This window comes from Solanum verrucosum, unplaced genomic scaffold (genome assembly GCF_900185275.1).
Source record: "Solanum verrucosum unplaced genomic scaffold, falcon-dt-bn FXZP01000278.1, whole genome shotgun sequence".
Lineage (NCBI taxonomy): Eukaryota > Viridiplantae > Streptophyta > Magnoliopsida > Solanales > Solanaceae > Solanum > Solanum verrucosum.
The window spans coordinates 2,261,701-2,280,352 of NW_026020332.1; the positions used below are offsets into that span (position 1 = coordinate 2,261,701).

The following is an 18,652-nucleotide window of genomic DNA, read 5'->3' on the forward strand; positions in this document are numbered from 1 at the left end:
AGTAGAGAGAGACCTTTAGATTGGTGCAAGTTAAGACTAAAATTGATCCAACAAATTTCTTTAGAAATGAACAAAGCATTCCTCCTCTATTATCTCAAGTTTACAACTTGTTTGAATGAACTAAACATTCCTCCTCCATTTAAAAATTAAGTTTGTTGATTACTTTTGATATCTATTAATATTTATGATACGACCCTTATGACAAGATATGTTTTTCATGGTTTCAAGCTATGATGCACGAAATCCAAAACTTATGAATATGAGCCACCAGACTTAACTTATGAACATGCTATATAATTCAAAGGAGTTAAATGATTAATCGAGAAGGCATAAGTCTAAGAGATGAATGTCTGAGACTACATTTGTCGACGTTGATTAAAGATCATATCTTTGATCCGGGAGATTCCTTTATGTAGCCTTGATAAGGGTTGATTATAGATTCACATGATATGTATGTATGTCCCACACTCGAAGTGTGAGATGTTTTAGCTTATTAAGTTGAGATCAGACTCTATGTGCTCATGTGATGAAATGTGTCGGTTATATTAATTAACTCTCGAAATTTTTGCGATGATAGACTTAATGACTTTTATTTATTTATTTCCTTCCATGCCATAATTATTATTCTATTGGTTGTTTGGTTTCTCTTATGATATATGTCATGTATCATTCTGCCATTTTCCATGCAATATAATTTCATATCTACTTCGTTCTTTTTGTTGAGGGCGCTACATCTTTAAATTATGCAGATTTAGGTATGCGAACACACGATCAAACAACATGCTAGGCTCTACACTTCATGTTTTATTGGTGCCTAGGGATTAGTGCTTACTTGTGATACTTTAACATATCCTGTTAAAGGTATGCTAGGGTCTTGTCCCTGCATGTAGTTTCCAGTTATTTTAGAGGGGTTTTATAGACAGTTAGTAATATGTATTTCAATTCTTGACTTCCCTATCATTTTATGAATTTTAGTATTATGATATATGGAAAGTACCCCTTTAAGAAACTCATTTTTGTAACGACCTGTTCCCGTCGTTATAGAAAAGCCAACGGGAAAAAATTTTGGGCCGGAATTTCCCAACCTAGTTCAGATTTGGATGAAATCGGAGTCATTGAAGTCTAGGAAAATCTGGTAGAAATTGGGTGATCTAATTATGATTTTGATTACATGAGTAGTTAGATAAGTCGTTAAGAAACCCGTACGACATTATAGAATTGAATTCGGGTGAGTAGAACTCCTGAAATTGATCTTAGTGTGAGCGGGTAGTTTCTGAGTGTCGTTGGTTGAAGGCGTGTTGTGAAATGGGGGTTTTGAAATTCTTTAATTTGCTCATTGTTTCATGCAAGCCGCTTTGGCGGTGGTTTATGTCGCCAGGGCGGGGCCGTTGTAGCGGGGTGAGGGCCGTTGTGGCGGGTCCGACGTGACTTAAGTCAGAAATAAACCCCAAAAACATTTTATTATGCACTTTTTGACTTTAAAAGCTAAGAAACGACCCCAAGTGTTTTCTTGACAATTTTCCACCATTCTTGAGGCCAAAGGTAAGGTTTTAACTCCCCAATTCCATTTTTTAATCTGTAGAACGTAATCTAATGGGTACTTATTGATGGGGTGAGGTTTTGATATGAAATCTATGGTGGAAAAAACCCTAGTTTGGGTAGTGGGATCATGGGTATGATCTAGGGTTGTTAGAATTGTTAGTAATCCTGGTAATTAGCGATTATTTATTGATTCCCGTATTATATTGATTGTTTGTAGACCAAGAACAAGCGGAACGAATCCGGAAAGGGAAAGATCAAGTTTCTTAGGGTTTCAAGCTTATTTCGAGGTAGGTGATAATTGTGATTCTATGATGGCGTGATGTATGTTTGTTCTTGCTTCATTATGATACATGTATGTATGCGAATGTTGTGTTATTGATCACATTAATTGTAAATGAGGATATATGAATGATGAATGCCATGAATCATGACTTAATTGTATGATTATGATAATGTACTTTGCGATTGTGTTGTGGCTTGCTGAATGGACTAGGTGTTGTGTTCTGACACACTAACTTGGATTGGTTGCCACGTTTCGGCATAATTATGGGATCGGTTGCCACGTTCCGGCATAATCATTGGATCGGGTACCATGTTTCAGTATGCTAACAGTTTGGATTTGGGTTACATGAGAGGACTAATGACTTGATATAACTGTGATATTTGAGAATCATGAAATTGTTCGTTGTTCGTAAGATGATGATAATATTGTATATGTTCGGTGTATGGATGTTATTGTATTGTTGTCTTGACTTATGCATGTTGCACTTAGTGGGATAGCCGCGTGATCCTACAAGTACATTGTGGTTGTGTACTGATATTGCACTTGCTCTTTCTTTGTTGAGTACATGGCATCTTCAGGCGGCTATTAACAGACCTCACTTAGAAGATTAGTGATCGTCGTTCGAATTTAAGGGTGAGCCAGTTCTTCCAGGCTGCCATGAATTCTTTTTCCGTCTATGTCCACATTTCGGACTTAGACTTTCTAGTTAGTTATTAGTCATTAGTTTGGGGTAGTATCCCTTCTTGTTTAGACTTGTTGAACTTTCGATGTTTTGGTACATTGACTTTCAGGTTCTAGGTGTTTTTCCGCATTGTTTAGTTGTTAGATCTTTTGGAAGTTTATGAGGACTTCAGTCTTTAGCTATTTAACTTACTTTCGTAACTTAAATGCTTTAGTTTTTGGTTTAGTTGCTTGGTTTGAGTTGTAGTGGTGGTTTTCCCACCGGAGGGTTAGTGTGTGTCAATCACTATGGTCTGGGTCGTGACAATTTTTCACAAATGCTCTTAAATCATATTTTCCGCTCATGTCTAGATCTATGCTCTCAATGTTTCATGTTATGTATGGATATGCTCGGGTCAATAATCAAATTAGGTGTCGATCCTGTCGAGAATGTAGGCTTGGGGCGTGACAGATTTTGTAAGAGGAAAGTCATAAGTTGAGTGATTTTATCGATACAAAACTAAATTTAATGACTTTGTTTAATAATTTTACATACCTGAGTTATAACCTTTTGAGATATTTTATCAATTATTTTCACTCCTACCAACGAATCTCAAATCCAGGCAGCTATACATTGCTCCAAGATACATGACCTACAAATCAGAATTTGAAGTGGTGGACATGACTATGAGGGTCTTTCACACATTTCGGAGACCCCTTTTTATCATAATTGATCTTAGGAACCTAAGATCAATATCCATAGATACTGAAGACAAGACTGCTTGGATTCAAGCTGGCGCGACCCTAGGGGAAGTTTACTATAGAATCGCTCAAAAAAGTAAAAATTTGGCCGTAGTTGCGGGGGTTTGCCCAACAGTTAGTGTTGGTGGACACTTTAGTGGTGGAGGGTATGGCATGATGTCATAAAAGTTCGGTACTGCTGTTGATAATATCATTGATGCAAAATTGATTGATGCTAATGGACGAATCAAGGATCGAAAATCAATGGGTGAGGATCACTTTTGGGCTATTAGAGGAGGTGGAGGGACTAGTTTTGCTCTCATTATCTCATGCAAGGTGAAATTACTCGATATTCCTGAAAAGGTGACCGTGTTCAACGTGACACGAAGGTTGGAACAAAATGTAACTCAACTAGTCTACAAATGGCAACATATCGCGGACAAAGTTGATGACAATCTCCTCCTCAGGATCTTCCAGAAGAGCAATATTGAATCTCCATTCAGGCGTGGACAAAGGACTGTCCACGCCTTTTTTCACTACAATGTTTGTTGGAGGAGTAGATAAACTCCTCTGCGAAATGCAAAAGAGCTTCCCGGAATTAGGGTAGGTGAAAGAAGATTGCATTGAGATGAGTTGGATCGAATCTAGCTAGACTCTTCTTTGCGGGTTTCCCTAGGGGCAAATCATTTGATGTGTTACAAGATTGGAATTGCACAATTAATCAAGAGTACTATTTCAAAGGGAAATCAGACTATGTCCAACACCCAATTTCTATAAATGGTCTTGAAGGTATATGGAAACTATACAATCAATTAGGTGAAAATTCGGGTGTTGAATTACAGTTTAGTCCTTATGGAGGAAAGTTGAGTGAAATCTTAGAATCTGAAACTCCTTTCCCTCGTAGAGCTGGAAATATATTCATGATCGAGTATGCAGTATTTTGGGTGAAAATGGAAAATTCTAAGAGAAACATAGCTTGGAATCAAAAACTTTATCGATACATGGCTAAGTATGTGTCAAAATCTCCAAGAGCTGCTTATTTCAACTATAGAGATCTTGATTTAGGAGTGAACAATATTATTGGAAACACAAGCTATGAACAAGCAAGAATTTGGGGAGTGAAATATTTCAAGAACAACTTTGATAGATTGGTGAAAGTGAAGACAAAAATTGATCCAACAAATTTCTTTAGAAATGAACAAAGTATTCCCCCCTCTATTATCTTAAGCTTAGTGGTAATTAATTTATGCACTATACAAATCAAAGCCATCTCCGGTACTTGTCTAAAAATAAGGCTTTTTAGATATTTCTTTTACGTGTATATGACTACTATAGTACTGAAAAATAAATGTAGCCACGATGCGTTCCAAAGATTATGTAAAAATATTGTGTACGAATGAAACAACTTTTTTTTTTGTTTCTAAAAATGCTCTTTTTAACCATTGATACAAATCATGTAGAGTGATTTTATAAGAGAAGAGTCATATGTTTAAATGATTTTATTGATACACACTAAATTCAGTGACTTTACTAAATAATTTGGGTTACTTATAAATATGTACAAGTAACAAAAATTATATATTTTATAATGGTTGTATATGTAATGTATCAACATGCATGCAATGTATGGCTACGTACCTTTTTGAAACATAAATATTGTGTTAGAGCTCACTGTACTGGTAAAAAGTGGGCTTCTGGTAATTGATCACATTTGTGGAAGATGTTGACTCAAGTAAGGAGCAGTGCGGAAAAGCACATGATTATATTTGGCAAATTAATTCAGGATGGAGTGAGTAGCTTCTGGTGGGATAATTGGAGTGGAAAAGGTCCTCTTGCAAGTTACTATATATCCTGATGAAAGAAAAAGTGTTAGCACCTTGGTTAACAACTTCATTTCTGATGGTGCTTGGAATGTTAATAAGCTAAGCAATTTATTGTCCAATGAAATGGTGCAACACATGCATATTGACCATTACCATTGGCAACCAAGATCAAGTTTTTTGGGATCTTACCACCAAGGCACAATCAGACACCTGATCAATCAATGGTGGACTCAAAATACCACTAATGTTGTCCACAAAAACCTAAGAGTCTCAAACCATTCCCTATGAGAACTATTGTTTGCAGCTGGAGAACTTTCCAAATTTGGGTCTATTGAAGCTTAACACTGATGGGAGTTTCACTTCTCCTACTGTTAAAGATGGTATATATAAGAGGGGTGTTAAGAGACGACAAAGGTGAATTTGTGATGGCCTTCTCTTCACCTATACAATGTGACAGTAATTTGGAAGCAGAGGCATTGGCAGCTAAATATGGTTTGAGCAGATGTACACTTTTGAATTATAGAGACTTTACCCTTGAAGTGGATTCATTATCTCTTGTCCAAATGATCAGCGAGAACAAATGCTATAATTATAAACTATTAAGGATCATTGAAGAGGTTCAACATCTGAAGAAACTTGCTAATGTCAAGGTAGAACACTATTTCAGGGAGGTCAATACGATTGCAAACCATCTTGCTAAATTAGCCTTGAGCAATCATAATGAGGCCTATTATGACACCTATCAACAACTTCTGATGGGGGCTAGGGGGCATTCCAACTTGACAAGAACCAAATGCCTTCTATAAGGCTAAAATATGACAAGGCAATTTTTTTTGTTAGTTAGCCAGATATATGGTTCTTTTTGTGAGGGTTGGACGGTCTAAGATAGCTTCATCTGTCCTCTTTTTGAAGGATAACTTTGTATCCTTGTGTTATGTTCGGAGGTAAGGCCAAGCCCCCTTCTTGTATGCATATTCCGATATATAACACCCTAGACATGGGAATTTTTTTTAAAAAAAAATTGAAAAAATAATGTATAATTGTGTATAGATGATTTAAAATTATGTGTTAGAGATGTATATACATTTATATACATTATTGATACAATAAAGTATACATTGCAATTATTTTTTTTATATATATATATCCCAACCAACTCAAATCTCCTCTAGATACTCTCAAAATTTTGTAAAAATATATAGATATTTTAGTGGTTAGAATGACAGCTGGCTACAGTTGAGCAGTTAGTTTGTTAAATAAAGTTAGTGAGTCATTAAGCAAGTTTGTGAGAAAAGAAAAAAGGTCGTGTATATAAATGATGTAAAGTTGTACAATTCTTTTTTATGCTGAAATAAAAATCTTTGATTGCTTTCTAGAGTTTTCTTCTTCTCTCCATGGGAACTACTGTATAGTTCTCCATTGATGAAGCTTCACGTCACTTAACATGGTATCAGAGCCATAAATAGTTACCTTTATTTTTCTTTTCTTCTCACACGAAGATTCAATTTCTTGTTCTCTGGATCTATTCGAGCGTTCGTCTTCATGGTGGCAGAGAAAATAGACCATACTCACCCATTGTATGTGCATCCTTCGGACACTCCAGGTGCTGTGCTAATTCCAGTCCAATTGAAAGGATCTGAGATTTATGGGTTATGGCGGAGGTCAATGCGAATTGCACTACAAGCTAAGAGGAAGTTAGGGTTTGTTACAGGTGTGTACAAGAAGGATTCATTTCGCGACGAACATCATGAACATTGGGAAACTTGCAATGCCTTGTGTAATGACCCTCATGGTCATTTCTGTGTCTTGCCTTCTGTGTGTCGTTCAGAGAGCGTTCCTATAGCGATCCCAAGTCATTTATGACTTGCTGGGACTGACAGTTTGGTCACCTGGTCGTTCGTTTGGTCTTGGTGCGAGTTTTTGTGTTTTGGAGCTTATGAACCTAAACGATCATTTTCGATCAAAAATTCAAGAAGATGACATCGGAATCCAATTCTGACGATTTCATCAGCTCCAAAAGGGTCATTTTAGGCTAGTAGCTTGGTCGACATGACTCCCGAGGTTTTCAGTGTGAGTCGGTGCGATTAGGCGTTTTAGCCTTTGAATTTTGGCTTAAGTTTGACTTTGGTCAACATTTTGAGTAAACGCGCTCGGATGAGAATTCCGTCAGCGTGGTTAGCTCCGGAATGTCGAGTTTGGTCTAGATTGACCCTTCTTTTGTGTCTGGAGGTTTTCGATATCTTTCCGAGCCCTTTTGAGGGTTTTGACTTAAAAGGGCTTTTGGAAGTGGGACCCACTTTTTATCGAAATGACCTCTGATGGAAATTTCGACTACGCCGTTGAGTCTGGAATATCAAATTTGGTATGGTTGCATATCTCGTTTGCGTGCACGGGGTTCCGAACGAGATCGGAGCACCCTGTCGGGATTTTAAGTTTTGCAAATGTTGCAGATTTTCTGCAATTATTGCAGAAAATCAGCCACATTTCTCAAACTTCAAACCCTCATCTCTCTCTCATCTCTCAACCGATTTGGGTGATCCAAAAGGCTAAGTTGTGAGATTTTTCGAGGACAACGTGTTGGTGAGCTTGGATAGTGATTTGGAGTCCCCGTTTGAGGTAATTTTCGAAAAATACCTGCTGCCAGACCCCTTTTGTGAGCTTGATTTTGGAAATTTTTGAGACTTGTTTTCTTAGCCATTTTAGATCCGATTTTGGTGATTTTTGAGGCTGTCTTGAGTGGTTTTTCGAGGAGAACATTGTGGTGTTGTTAGATTTTACTGTAGATCACCCGTTTTTGGTAAAAACGCTGAATTAGCTGCTGTCCCATTTCTATTCTTTTGAGAAAGTTTGGGTTTTAGTTGTTTGTTGATATTGTGTTGTTCCCGAGCCCCAAATTGTGTCCCATTATGGGACATGAGCTGGGGGAACTGGTTAGGATCCACTTTTGGGGTTAATTTTGGAATTTCCTGCGCGGGTCCCACGATTCCCGTTTTGACTCCAAAATTGACCCGTCTCTGTTTGTTGTGATTTTGGTGTCTAAACGACCGTATTAACGTTGTGATACTAATTTTGATAGCGGGGAAGAGTTTCGAGACCGTTCATAAAGGGAAAGCTCCGGAGAAGTGATTTTGGAGCGCGTGTGATCGACTTTAAGGTAGGCTACGATTTTCCCTCTCTTAGATTGAGCTCGAGAATGTGAATGCATGTTGATTAGTTGGGATTTGGGTTGGGTAGTCATTGAATCTTGCATAGGTGTTAAGAAATCATGTTTTCGACCTATTTCGGGAATTATCGGGTAACTGTGAGCATGCTTTGTGTTATTAACGGACCCTCCTCGCTATGTGGGGTGCTTGCATGCTTAATTCTTGTCTATTTGAAGCATTTGGGCCTTAGTTTAGATTTGACTAGGGCTTGCCTTAGAAATACATGATTCGGATCCGATAGGCCTTAGTTTTGCCCTGACGTCGCTCGGTCGGCTTAGATCCCTGTAGACTGGTGTAGCAGACTTGAGTCTGATAGTTTGGGCCTTAGTTAAGTGATACTCTTTCTCCGACTATAGTTATTCTTATTTTCCCCGATGTTACGGCTTCACGAGTTACGTCGGCGACACTAGTTCTACTTCGCGATTTGAATTTGGTTTTCGATTTGGTTCCAAGGACTTACATTGATTGGCTATGTGTGGACGGCGTTTCATGGACATTTATGAGTATGGATCAATTAGGACTCTTTCAGCAGCTACATTGGCACCTTTATAGAGCATCCGGTTTAAGGTCCGGCCTCTATTGCCCATATACTTATATAGAGCATCCGGTTTAAGGTCCGGCCTCTATTGCCCAGATACTTATATAGAGCATCCGGTTTAAGGTCCGGCCTCTATTGCTCAGATACCTATATAGAGCATCCGGTTAGAGTTCCGGCCTCTTATACTTGATACTTGTGATTGGTTACTCGGGTACTTCTGGTGAGCATCCGGTTCGAGGTTTGGCCTCCTTACTGTCAGATTTTACTAATTAGGGTTGAGGTTCTGGTTCGATGTTCTTCGTTCTTGGGTTCTCTTATGCAATTCTCTTTAGTTATAGTTATTCTGTGTACTCGTCGGGCTTATGGGGGTCCGTTCGGGTTTTTATTTAACTTGCGCATGAGTGTACCTTCTGGGCTTATGGGGGTCCAGTTAGGTGTAGTTAGCTTATAGATTACTTTAGTTAGTTCTTTGTACACTCGTGTGCATCCCATTATTACTTAGATTTCCGTTCTTGACTTCGGTTTGTATTATTCCTTCTTTTCATATTGCCTTTACTTTTCAAGTTCAGTCGGCCTATGATGCCTATTGGGTACCGGTTGTTTTGGTACTCATGCTACGCTCTGCATCTATTTCGTGATGCAGGTCCGGGCACTAGTAGCCAACGTTGATCGAGCTTGGAGCAGTCTGATCCGGAGACGGGAGTGAGCACACGACGTTTTGTACTATTTCAGTCTCCATCTGTATATATAGACTTGTCTTTTACCTTTCGAGACAGTTCAGTCTCTGTTGTCCACTTTTGGGACTTGTACTCATTTTGTTAGTAGCTCTGTACTAGTGACTTCCAGGTTCTGGGAGGGATCTTTATTTGTATATATGTTTTTGGTTTGCTTCCGCCTGTTTATATTGTTATTTGTCTACTCTTGTTTAGTTTCTACCCTCAGACCCATTACTTGTTGTTCCGAGTTACGGGTTGGCTTACCTACTGGTGGGTTATAGTAGGTGCCATCATGACTTGAGAAATCGGGTCGTGACACCTTGGTTCTATCTTGGATCATGAATACGGTCGCACCGAATCTTCTGAGTGGCATAGTGTATGAATCCAATACTTATCTCGTATGGGAGGATTTGAAGGAGAGGTTTGATAAAGTTAATCGCATGCGAATTTTTCAATTACACAGAGAGATTGCTATGATTTCTCAAGGGACAGATTCTGTTTCTGATTACTTCACTAAGCTAAAGGAACTCTGGGCAGAGTTTGATGTTATGGTTCCATCACAAAATTGTGGTTGTCCGAAGGGGAAGGAGAATTTCGAACACCTTCAACAGCTTCGTCTATTGCAGTTTCTTAGTGGATTAAATGATTCATATGATCAAGCAAGACGTCAGATTCTCATGAAGACTTCTGAACCCACACTCAATAAGGCTTATGCCCTGATCATTGAAGATGAAAGTCAAAAAAGTGGTAGATTTGTCCCTAATTCTATTGTGGAAGGGAACGATATTACAGCCTTATGGAGTGCGAAGGGGTCACAACAGAAGTTCAGGAAAAATTCCAATGATCACTGTGATTTTTGTAAGCTACAAGGTCATGTTAAGAAAAATTGTTATCGACTTATTGGCTATCCTGAGAACTGGAAAGGAAGATAAGGTATTCCAGGCATTGCTGCCAACAGTTCATCCTATGCAAGTTCACAAGATCAACAACCTACCAATAATATTCACAAAAATCTACAGGGGAATGCAAGCTATGGACATGGGGGTTATCAGGAAAACTTGAGACCTTATCCTATTCCACATGCTCATCATTACAGTGGTGCTCCTGCTCAACACTACAATGGTCCTCCTAATCAAGGTTTTATAGGAATGCAGCCTGGAAATCATGCAGGGGGAGGACAACCAATGTTCACGCCTACTCAATACAACCAGATTGTGCAAATGCTCAACAAGGAAAATGCAAATGAAGGACCAGCTGCAGCCAACACAACAGGTACTATTACAACCTTTAATGTTAGCGAATTCTTGAATAGGTGGATAGTTGATACAGGGGCAACACACCATATGGCATCAGATTTAGCCATGTTGTACACTACTTGTGAACAACAACATCAAAAGGTACACTTGCCTAATGGTACTAAAGTTCCCATCACACATATTGGTAGTTGTAGGCTACTGCAGGGAGATATACAGAATGTATTGTGTGTTCCAGATTTTAAACACAATCTTCTATATGTTTCCAAGTTGACGCGGGAACTTGGATGTTGTATGGCATTCTTCCCTGACTTCTGTTTGCTGCAGGACCTTTTCACTGGGAAGGTGAGGGGGATTGGTAAATTGGAAGGAGGGTTATACTACTGGGATCACAAGGTGGGAGAGCATTGTGCCTCAGCTTCTTCAGTTGCTGTGACAAAGCCTGATGCAGAGCTATGGCACAAGAGGCTTGGACACATTCCTAGTAGAGTTACACAACAAATATCCATCATAAAATCAACAGCAAGTGGAAATAGAAACTTCTCTTGTTCTATTTGCCCACTTGCAAAGCAAACAAGACTTCCTTTTCCAGTTAGTGTTAGTAGAGCTAGTAATCCTTTTGATTTAGTCCATGGAGATGTTTGGGGTCCCTACAAAACTCCCACATATGATGGAAATAGATTCTTTCTTACCATAGTAGATGATTGTAGTAGGATGACTTGGCTGTTCTTATTGAAACTCAAGAGTGATGTTAGTACTGTAATCAAAGAGTTCTTGTTGCTAATAAAAAATCAGTTTGCTACCTGTGTCAAAATTTTCAGAAGTGACAATGGAACTGAGTTTTTTAATGCACACTGTAAAGATTTATTCAAGTCTGCAGGAGTTGTTCATCAAAGTTCATGTGTTCACACACCTCAACAGAATGGGGTGGTTGAAAGGAAACATAGACAAATTCTCGAGGTGGCAAGATCTCTTAGATTCCAAGGTCATATACCCTTAAGATTTTGGGGGTTATGTGTTAAAAACACTGTCTATTTGATCAATAGAATACCTTCCTCATCCTTGCTTAGCAAGTCACCTTTTGAAGTTTTTTATGGAAGGGAGCCAAATATACAGCACCTGAGAGTTCTAGGTAGCATGTGTTATGCAACTATCACCAAGGATACTGGTGACAAGTTTGGGCCAAGGGCTGAGAAGGCAGTTCATTTAGGCTATTCTAGCACACAGAAAGGCTACCTTCTTTATGGCATTGACAAGAAGCAATTGTTTGTTAGTAAAGATGTTGTATTCAAGGAAGGTATATTTCCTTTCCAAACAATGTCTGGATCAGATTCATCTACTGATTCTCACCTGCAAGTATCAGATTTTCCTAGCATCACAGTCTCTGACACTACTGATTCTTTCTTAGATTTGGATACAACAGGGGAAGTTGTTTCACATGATGCTGGACCTCCAGTGGCACCTCATAAAGTAGTACCTCCACCAGAACCTCTCTCGACGCCGAGAATTCTTTATGTGTCCAGGTCGATTAGAGGTTCGGCTTCCTTCTCCCCCACCTTTTAGCCCGGAGGACTCTGTTGAGATGTCAACTGCTAAGGGAACGTCTTCCGGATCGATCGAAGAGGGAGGTGAAAAGATTTGAGTATATCATAGCTGACCACTCGCGTGATCAATCGATGGACGGGGGAATTGCGTGAATGATGAGACCGGCCTAACCTAAAGTCAAGGCTCTTCCCTCTCTTGATGGCGAATCTTGATTGACTGACACTAGGAACCGATTCGGAGAAAGAAGAAGCATGGCATGAGATAGGCGGCGGAGAAATTTCCGTTAGCGAATTACTTGACTCAATGGCTGGAACCTAGGAGGACAAAAAGAGTGCCCAAGCCTCCAAACTGGTTGCATGATTTTATACATACACCTCTACCTTCTAATACAAAATCTAGATCTAATGCTTGTCTATATCCCTTGTCTGATTATATGTCCTATGCATCCTTAGCTACTTCATATTATCATTCTATCTGCAATTATTCATCAATCAAAGAGCCTACATGTCATATTAAAGCCATGAAGGATAAACACTGGTTAGCTGCTATGAAGTTGGAACTTCAAGCTCTCACTGATAACAAAACTTAGTGTTTGATTGATATGCCTGCTGATAAAAGGGCTATTGGCTGTAAGTGGGTTTTCAAGGTGAAGTATAACGCATAAGGGAAAGTGGAAAGGTACAAGGCTAGACTAGTGGCCAAAGGATATACACAACAGGAAGGGTTGGATTATCAAGAGACTTTTTCACCGGTTGTAAAAATGGTTACAGTTAGATCAGTTCTTGCTATTGCTGCCATGTTGAATTGGGAACTCCATCAGATAGATGTGTTCAATGCATTCCTTCAGGGTGACTTAGAGGAAGATGTATACATGCTGCAACCTCCTGGTTTTTTGAGCAAGGGGGAGCCTTCCAAGGTTTGCAAGCTTCAAAAATCCTTGTATGACCTTAAACAGGCTTCCAGACAATGGAATTTGAAGCTTTCAGAGGCACTCTTAAGTTCTGGCTTTGTCCAAAGTCGTCATGACTACTCCTTATTCACCAAGAAGTCTAGTGGCCACACCGTGATCATTCTTGTTTATGTAGATGATCTCTTAATCACTGGATCTTCTTCTTCTATGGTATTGAACACCAAACACCTTCTTCAGACACATTTCAAGATCAAGGATCTGGGAGTAATGAAGTATTTTCTTGGTCTTGAAATTGCTAGAAATAAGAAAGGTATCTCAGTATGTCAAAGAAAATTCACTTTGGATTTAATCTCTGATCTTGATTTAGCAGGATCCAAACCTGCCAGCACACCCCTTGAAACTAATTCAAGGCTTACCAGTGTGTTATGTGATAAAACAAGGGAAGTAAGAAGTGATATAGATGATCCACTTCAAGATCCAACAAGCTATCAAAAGCTGGTAGGGAAGTTACTATACCTCACAATGACAAGGCCTGACATAGCATATGCAGTACAAAATCTCAGTCAATTCATGCACATGCCTAAGAAGTCCCACATGGAGGCAGCATTAAGGGTGGTGAGATACCTTAAAAGTGCTCCTCGTTTAGGGATTCTTTTATCATCTGAAGTATCAAAAGAACTCACTATGCATTGTGATGCAGATTGGGCTACTTGTCCTATGACAAGAAAGTCTGTTAGTGGTTTTGTAGTAAAGATAGGAAATTCGTTGATATCTTGAAAAGCCAAGAAGCAGAACACAATTTCCAGAAGCTCTGCAGAGGCAGAGTATAGAAGCATGGCTAGTGCAACTGCAGAAATAGTATGGCTTGTGGGGTTATTTACAGAATTGAATTGGGAATTGAAGTTGCCTGTGAAGATGTGTTGTGACAGCAAAGCAGCAATACAGATAGCAGCCAATCCAATATATCATGAGAGGAAAAACATATAGAGATAGATTGTCATTTTGTCAGGGAAAAAATACAAGAAGGGTTGATTCAAACAGAACATGTAAGGACTGATGTACAATTGGCAGACATATTGACAAAGGGACTTGGTCGAGCACAACACACATTCCTATTATCCAAGCTTGGAGTATTCAATCTTTTTCATACTATTGAGCTTGAGGGGGAGTGTAAAAATATATAGATATTTTAGTGGTTAGAATGACAGCTGGCTACAGTTGAGCAGTTAGTTTGTTAAATAAAGTTAGTGAGTCATTAAGCAAGTTTGTGAGAAAAGAAAAAAGGTCGTGTATATAAATGATGTAAAGTTGTACAATTCTTTTTTATGCTGAAATAAAAATCTTTGATTGCTTTCTAGAGTTTTCTTCTTCTCTCCATGGGAACTACTGTATAGTTCTCCATTGATGAAGCTTCATGTCACTTAACAAATTTAGATATAAACTCCTCTCAATGTTTAAAGTCTTTTAATATATTATTCATCCGAAATAACTCATATTTGCGGCACATCAAATTTTAAAATTAATGTCTGAGTACGGAAGAATAAGAGGATGAAGAAGGAAAGCAACGAAAAAAGAAAGAAGAAGAAGAAGAGGCTTGTAGCTTGCTTCTGTCCTTAGTCAATTTTGGACTGAAGCTGTTCTAACTATCGTATCTTTTTTAACCGATACCTTCCTTTGTAATTTCAGGTCTCTCTCTTTTTGAGAGAAGATTTTCTAGAATGGAAGCTTCTCCTTTACTTTTTTAGAGCGTATCACTATTTTGAAATAAAAAAAAGATTTATGGATGAAATAATTGTTGGTGTTAAAGGGAGAATTGCGAGGAGCCAACCCTAATACGAGAGGACTGGGTTGGGCTAACCTATGATGTACCGGTTGTTATACCAATAGCAGAAGTAGTAACAACAAGAGGAACTTTTGCAAATAGCCACTATAATAAACTTAATTATGCTCCATAGTTATAGTTTGCATATTTATGGGTTGTAGCTACAATTTAAGCTATCTCATTTGTATAATTCACGGGTACATTTGTATAATTCAATTTTGTATAAATTCGAAATAACGAATTTATACAATTACAAACATCAGAAGTGTAAACAGTTATACAAATTACGAATTATACAAAAGTTATACAAATTATATTATACAAAATCTGAATTATACAAACGTGTGAATTATACAAAACTAAAAAGTTGAGCTGCGTAAATATAGCTAAAAGTAGACCGCAAATTGTAAATAAGGCAAACTATAGTTATGTTAAGTAATTAACTATTATATGTTTGCTTATATGCATAATTTTCCCTAGCAACAACAATCACAATTAGTGTCTTGAGTATTGAAGAAGAAAAGTGAAGTAGAAGGAAGAAGAAGAAGTTAGGTAATCTTGATCCAATAGACATTTTGTTTAGTTTTCCGAAATAATTTCATATACTTAAGTAAGCTTTCGATATATTTACTAATCACAATTACTTCAAAGGATGAGAGTAGGCCTTTTGTAATTTGCGCAGTTTCTTGGACCACAATTACAAGTCTTCAATATTACTATATGTTCTCATTTTATATCCAAGTGGCATAGCTATATTGTCCTATCGATGGTTACTCAAACACCTTTTGTCAAAAAATTAAATTGTGCATATAGAAAATAATACTTATTTATAAATCAAAATCAACTTTTTAGAAATATATGCTAAAGTTTTAAATATCCTTAGCAAAATTTCTAATTGTACCGTCATTTTATTTCCGCGGATATATAGAAATTTATCATAATATTTTTGCATCCGATAGCGTCTAAGAAAATTATTAGCATCTTTATCCATATGTATCATCAAAAGGTCAAAGTGGATTTGGTCAATGATAATTTTTGGACAATATACATATAGGAAGTTTGACACAAAACCCCGTCAATTTTCATAAATTTAAGAAATTACAATTTCTTATTAAGGTCTAGTTTGACCTATAATGCTCCCAACAGAATTTTCTCCAAAACCAAGTTTCGAACCCGAGACTTTCAAATAAGGATGGCATAGTTCTATCACTGCACCGCAACTCATGATGGTAACGTTTAATGACTAGAGTATTTGTTTAATCTTTATGTTCCAATAATGCAGAGGAAATGTTGAAGTTTTCTACACAAATTTCTTTATTTAAGGCGACATATATATTATATATAATATATTGATAATCAATTCTAGAAGATACGATATGTAAGATTTAAAAATTGGAGAAAGATTTTCTCTAATTTGTTTTATTGATCGTTATCAATGATATGAATAATTATACCAATAATGCTAAGTACGAACAAAATATAAAAATAATAAATTTTCTATATATTAAATGTTCTTCATATTAGAATTCGTGACTTGTACATCAGTATGAGTTAATAATACTTAACGCAACACTCAAAGAGAGTTTACTTTACTTTTTTTAAACTAATACTCAATATTCTATACCACGTGGTCTTAGCCTTTGTAACTAATTAAGCTTCTTTAATCCACCACCCCCCACCCCCCAAAAAAAAATAAAAATTAATACTATAAATCGAAGTTGTTAGTTTCCATTTTCTCCACATCAAAATTTGCAACAACAAATAATCAAGTATGACTAAGTTAACAATCTTTCTCTTACTCTCAATTTGCTTTACATCATCATATTCACGGGCCTACAAAACTCATATTGATGACTTTCTTGAATGTCTTTCTCACAAAATTATGAACTCAAACTCATCACAAGTCATCCACACTCCTAAAAACTCATCATATTCCACCATTTATAACTCCTTTTCAGATCGTAACCTAAGGATAACTTCCAACTTCAAACCATCAATTATTTTCACTCCTATAAACGAATCTCAAATCCAGGTAGCTATACATTGCTCCAAGTTACATGACCTACAAATTAGAATTCGAAGCGGTGGACATGACTATGAGGGACTTTCATATATTTCCGAGACCCCCTTTGTCCTAATTGATCTTAGAAACCTAAGATTAATCTCCATTGACACTGAAAACAAGACTGCTTGGATTCAAGCTGGCGCGACCCTAGGGGAAGTTTACTATAGAATCGCAGAAAAAAGTAATAAATTGGCCTTTGTTGCTGGGGCTTGCCCTATTGTTAGTGTTGGTGGACACTTAAGTGGTGGAGGCTATAGCATGATGTCACGAAAATTTGGTACTGCTGCTGATAATATCATTGATGCAAAATTAATCGATGCTAATGGATAAATTCAGGATCGAGAATTAATGGGTGAGGATCACTTTTGGGCTATTAGAGGAGGTGGAGGGACTAGCTTTGGTCTTATTATATCATGGAAGGTGAAATTACTCGATATTCCTGAAAAGGTGACCGTGTTCAATGTGCCACGAACGTTAGATCAAAATGCAACTCAACTTGTTTACAAATGGCAACATATCGCAAACAAAGTTGATGACAATCTCCTCCTCAGGATCTTCCTGAGAAATAGTGAATTTCCATTCGGGGGTGGGCAAAGGGCTATCTACGCCTCTTTCACTACAATGTTCGTTGGAGGAGTTGATGACCTCCTCCACGAAATGGAAGATAGGTTCCTGGAACTAGGGTTAGTGAAGGAAGATTGCATTGAGATGAGTTGGATCGAATCGATACTCTTCTTTGCCGGTTTCCCTAGGGGCACATCACTTGATGTGTTGCTAAATTGGAATGCCACAACTAATCAAAGAGGATACTTCAAAGGGAAATCAGATTATGTCCAACAACCAATTTCTGTAAATGGTCTTGAAGGTATGTGGAAACTACTCAACCAATTAGCAGTCGAAAACTCGGGGGCTGAAGTAGAGTTTCGTCCCTATGGAGGAAAGTTGAGTGACATCTCAGAATCTGAAATTCCTTTCCCTCATAGAGCTGGAAATATATTCATGATCGATTATGCGGTGTATTGGGGAAAATTTGAAGATTCTCAAAGAAATATAGCTTGGAGTCGAAAACTTTATGGATACATGGCTAAGTATGTCTCAAAATCTCCTAGAGCAACTTATTTCAATTATAGAGATCTTGATTTAGGAGTGAACAATATTAATGGAAACACAAGCTATGAACAAGCAAAAATTTGGGGGAAGAAATACTTCAAGAACAACTTTGATAGATTAGTACAAGTGTAGACTAAGTTTGATCCAACAAATTTCTTTAGGAATGAACAAAGTATTCCTCCTCTATTATCTTTAGGTCATAATATATGGTAGTTAATTTATATATTATATAGTACTAAAAATTAAATGTAGCATTCAAAGATTGTGTAAGATAAATATTGTTTGATTTATGAACTTTTTTCAAGTAATAAATTTTCTATATATTAAATGTTCTTCATGTTAGAATTCGCGGACTTGTACATCAGTATGAGTTAATAAAAACTAACGCAACACTCGTCGATCGTTTGGTAACTGGTTAATTAGAATTATGTAGGTATTAGT

The 18,652-nt window shown here is 37.6% G+C and overlaps 1 pseudogene; it reads left to right on the forward strand.

The window, feature by feature from the left end:
- The first annotated feature begins 16,807 nt into the window (after positions 1–16,807).
- LOC125836741 (berberine bridge enzyme-like 28) lies at positions 16,808–18,424 on the forward strand (annotated as a pseudogene).
- The last annotated feature ends 228 nt before the right edge of the window (positions 18,425–18,652 follow it).